General features: G+C 44.5%; 1 non-coding gene across 1 annotated transcript; it reads right to left on the minus strand.

Moving 5' to 3' along the window:
• trnaa-cgc (transfer RNA alanine (anticodon CGC)) lies at window positions 1–72 on the minus strand. Its single transcript has one exon. It is a non-coding gene; the product is annotated as a tRNA-Ala (tRNA).
• Window positions 73–5,219: the final 5,147 nt, after the last annotated feature.

The raw sequence follows: 5,219 nt of genomic DNA on the forward strand, positions 1-5,219 counted from the left end.
TGGAGATGCCGGGGATTGAACCCGGGGCCTCATACATGCGAAGCATGCGCTCTACCACTGAGCTACATCCCCTCTGTCAGAGTCACTGTTTAACTGATGCAGCAACACAAACACAGACACAACATTTTTATTCTTCATTTTAGGGATAAAAAGGAAGTCAGCCTGTGATCTCAAAGGCTCTGTGATCTCAGGAGTTTCACTGTGATGTCAGCCCTCACAACTTTAGAACACAGAGGCAAGTCAGGCTCCCGGAAGCTGAGGCTGCTCCGTTCTCAGTCCAGTCCAGAGTGAAGGTTTCCCTCTCAGAAGCTTTCCAATCCAGCCCAGATCCTCTCTGACTAGCAGGAGTCTTTGACTAATAAATAATCATTATATTGAACGTCTGCTCATCCTCAGAATGAAGTAAAAGTATTTGTGTTCCTAAAATAATCTCCAGATGCTAAGATCAATTATTAACATTGATTGACAGCTCTAAACAGACCCATCATCACGATACAGTTGCAAACTGAGGACTGGAATATTTAGAAATCCACAGTTGCTCATAACAACTGGTAGTACAAGTACACAGTAGAGACGACTGTAGGAAGTAGCAGTAGTGAGCCTTGAAGAAAATGCAGCAAAGACAGGAAGCCCCATCACATTGTCAGTGTTTCAGTGACTGGCATTGTGAAGAGACTGAGACAAAGTCAGTTATGAATGGAGGGCTGAGTTGGAGCAGAGGGGGGCAGGATCCTGGGGGTGGACTGTCTTTAGGGGGCTGAGGTGTCTGGTGGTCTTGGTGGACCCTCTGCATCTCAAGCTGAGACCACAGAGTCCTGTGTTCTTGAGTCATTGTGTATAGTCTCTGTTGTTGGAGAGCTCAGTGTGGTCCCTGGTGGTCTAGTGGCTAGGATTTGGCGCTCTCACCGCCGCGGCCCGGGTTCGATTCCCGGTTTGGAGAATGAGTTATTGAGAGGTTGAGGGAGAGGTGATCAGGTGGTCCACATGATGGTGGAGGTGATGAACTGTGAATCCATCATGGCTCCACTCTCACCCCCATTGTAGTGTTCTTGGTTCACTCTTGGCCCCACGTTGAAGGGTAACTGTCTCATTCAGGTTCAACCCTTTGTTCGACACTATTAAGTCACTGACTCCTGCAAGGACAAACTCTGGTCAGTGTGGTCCCTGATAGTCCAGTGGCTAGGACTGGTGCTCTCACCACCACAGCCTAGGGTTCAAGTCCTGGTCAGGGAAGCTGTGGATACCCTGAGGTTCTAGCCAACTATGGACTGATAGCTGACCTCCCCTCCTCTCTAAAATCCTGGAGAAAGCAGCTGCTAATCAGCTGAGTGACTTCCTCCATAACAAGAGTTGATTTGAGGGTTTCAGCCTGGTTTTAGAGCCCAGCACAGAGACAGCACTGGGAGAAGTCACTGGATATATAAATATATATTATAGATAAATATCGGCCGACTCATCAATGGCTGAGGAATACATTCAGTCAGTAGCATATCAGTCCTCTGAAGCTGTAACGTGAGCCCATTACTACCGACTAGAGGAGAGGTAAAATTTCACCTGAAATCTGAGGTTTGTCCCTCAAAAAGAACCGCGATGTACTAAAAGTTTCCTCCCCAGAATGATTCTATCAACAAAAACTTTAAATTGATATTCTGGAGCTTTATGTCAGTCGCCTGGAATGTGCTGTGGAGTGAGTAAGATGGTATTTAAATGGCAGGCCTATCCACTCGCGCTAGCACGAGCATTGCAGATAGCGTCAGCAGGACCAGACCCAATGGGTCCAAAACTGTCTCCAGTTGCTGGGAGCACCCTGGTGAGCTGGGAAGGCCAAAGGTCCAAAAAACTGAACCTCCCCTTCAAGACTGCAGCTGCTCAAGAATGCAGCTGCACGTGCATGGACAGGAACTAGGAGGAGAGACCACATCACCAATCCAGAACAGAGTTTAAAATCCTTCTCCTCACTCTTAAAGCTCTGAAAGGAACATTCCAGCTAAAAAGAAACCTCAGATGTGTTCTTGTGTTTTTATTATTTCGAACGACTGCAAATGGAACCCAGTTGTGGTGAATAGTAATAAAAAGAAGAAAGAGAAGTAACATAATTTCTTAATTTCTGTATAGATTTGCCAATCCGATTCAAAACCAGATATTATCGCTGCCTGTTTTGCTTCATTTCTCCATCTCACTGCTTCTCTTAGTTCTGTGTCCACCCAGGGTGATTTCATATTCCTGACTGTATATTTTCTTAGAGGAGCATGTCCTTTCCTTGCAGTTACCACTGGGTTCTGATCAGAACACCCCACTGGTCTAGATAATGCTTTGGAACAGAAACAGCTCCAGTTTGGGAGTATGTGGTCTGTGCATGTTTCACTTTCGCCCCATCTTTCCTAGAACACTCTTGTTGATCTTTCCACCATCTGTGTTCAATTACATGTTCTTGCATCGCAGCTTCTCTTGAAGTGGACAAGTTCCAATCTATGTTTGTGTCTCCAGGCAAATAAATGTCTCGATCAAGATGGCGTCCTCTATCTAACGTGAAACCTTGCACTTGGTGGTCTGGACACACCCTACAAGCAATGGTTGAACATGAGGTAGACTGATTTGCACCCAGATCACTTCAGTATTGCAGCCATCAAATCCAATCTTACTTTTGCTGGAATGTGATTTTGTACATAAACTGCTCCACCTCCTCCATAGCTGTTCCTGTCTCTTGTAAAAATATTGTACCCCTGGATTCCCAGTGCATCCTCATTGAATGTATCATCAAGGTGAGTTTGTGATCTTACCAATAGACGGATATCCAAGGACAAGAGTTGGGACACTTCTGTTATTCTATTTCTCAGGCTGCAGATATTTTTGTGAGCCGACTGAAACCCTTTTCTTGGTAAATTAATTACAATCATAATAAACATAAATGGGACTTAATCGTCTTTCCTTTATTTTGTGAACCATAACACACAACCACACAACCACACACACAGACACACACGATTTTCCAATTAACAAACTGCAACCTCATCTTCTCGCCCCACCCCGACTGATGAACTATCTGGCCATGACTTGTCTTCCAATAACAATACAGCCACATGCAACAGGACAGTTTGTGTCCATGTGTAGAGTCAAAACATATATATACATACACACATGTACACACATGATGTCATCATAAAAACCCTTCCTCTGGGGAATTGTGAGTCATGGAATGTGCTACAGGGCCGAGTCGTTGTGGTTCTATTCCTTCAACAACAGCCACGGAAATATGGGGCGAGGTTTTATCAACCTGAAACAGTGACAAAGCCAAACCTCCAACGTTTGGTAAATAGAAAACACCTTTTGGGGTTCTTGCCAAAGTATCTGAGAACACAGAGAATTGTGATCCCGTATTTGGGTCTAACAGTTTGAAGCAGGCAACATCCGTTCCTGTCATATCAACATGTAGAGTTACATGGAGGTCTTGTAAACCTGTTATCCTGGAATGATCTGGCAGGTCTTCTTTTCCTGCTAAGAAATCATCCGTCTGAATCCAGGACACCGTCAGCATCTGATTGAAAAGGAGTACATGAGAGAATAATAGCATCCTGTATTTACCGCCTGTAGCATGTTGAAGAAGCATTCAGAATCATGGTCAGGGACTGTGCTATGAACGCCTTCAGGAGAACAATGAATAGTTGCACGCCACTTGGTGAACAAATCCCGACCCAGTAGATTACTTGGTGAGTTATCAGTGACTACAAATGGATGCTCTCATGAAATGAGTCCAAACTGAACTTTGGCTGGTGCTCCAAAGGACTTTGCATAGTTACTCCAGCAATTGCTACTGTTTTTATATTTTCAGAAGTAGGAACTAATCCTACACAGTTAGCATCTGACTTATTAATGGTGGAAACTGTTGCACCTGTGTCCACTGATAGTTCAGCAGATTTTCCATCTACTGATAATTCAACTTTAGTTTCAGCAGTTAGAGTTATTTGAGAGCATTCAGTTACAACTTTCTGTTTTTCATTTTCAATGTTGCACACTGGAAGACACTGAAGTGCTGTCCTATTGTTGAGGGGTATGCCACAGGTTCAGAGGCGGTCCTGGTCTGGGGCCCTGTTGAGTCTGAGGTCTGGGGTGCCAGTTTCCTCTTCCTGTTGGTCTTGGCCTTCAAACCCTCTACCTCTTCTAGGATACAATCCTCTTCATTAATCACTTCTTCTCCTTCATCATTTAACACACTTTTGTCCTGGTATCCTAGGTTTCCAGGTTCTAGTTCTTCTTCTAAATGCAGGGCTCCATTGAGCAGTGGGAGAGAGTGAGGCAGACAAGTTCTGCTCTCTTTTAGGAAGCTTAGACAGTTCACCAAGTGACGGAACAGGACTTTGGAGATCATCATTGGCAGCAGCAGCTGCTCAAGCAGAGGTGGAGGACTGAGTAGGTTTGCTACTGGGAGTCTGCTGCTGTAACTGGTAAAAGGTGTTCTCCTACCAGTCTACATGATCAGTGGAGTCGTTGCATCGAGTCTGTAACCTCAGGTGTTTAGGATCCCATCCTCGTCGCCATTAATTGTGGTCAAGTGGCCCTGCGTGGGGGGGTCGTCCGGCGGAGCAGTGAACAGAAAGGAGGCGTGGTCTCTTTCTCAAACCTTACACACTTTATTCATGCATGAGAGAGAAGTTACAGCACTCATAGAGCATCAGAAGTTCTCTGGTGTTTCTGAGGAACAGTCAGCTATTCATCACCGTGGGGAGGGGACATACAGATTGGAGGTAGAGTCATGTCACATCCAAGAATTCTCAAAATCTCAGAATAGGCGCCCCGGTTGAGGTCAAATAGTTCCGATTATTCAAATCAACAAATGCAAACATCAATCTGCCAACCACAAAGTAAGTTTACAACTTTGAGACCTGGAGCATGAGGGTACACACTTCAGCTCCTGTGGTTTGACCCAAATATATTTTAACGTCCATGAATAAGCATCCTATTCTGCATGAACAGCACATTTACAACATGAGCAAACATTCTCTAAGGTTTTAACCGTCTCAGCTGTGACGCTCTTCCACATTCTGCCTGACGTTTGCAGAGAAACATAGAAACCAACAGGTCATCTTCAGCTGCACAGTCATATATTTCCATTAGCTCATTTCTGAAGAACTCACATTAAATCACAGAAAAAGATAAATAAGAGAAACATAGAACAGGAGAACGCTCAAACAATAAAGAAACTAAGCAAGATTCTACAGAAT

Source organism: Aulostomus chinensis, chromosome 1 (genome assembly GCF_037954235.1).
Source record: "Aulostomus chinensis isolate RoL2024-O1b breed Wild chromosome 1, RoL_Achi_v1.0, whole genome shotgun sequence".
Lineage (NCBI taxonomy): Eukaryota > Metazoa > Chordata > Actinopteri > Syngnathiformes > Aulostomidae > Aulostomus > Aulostomus chinensis.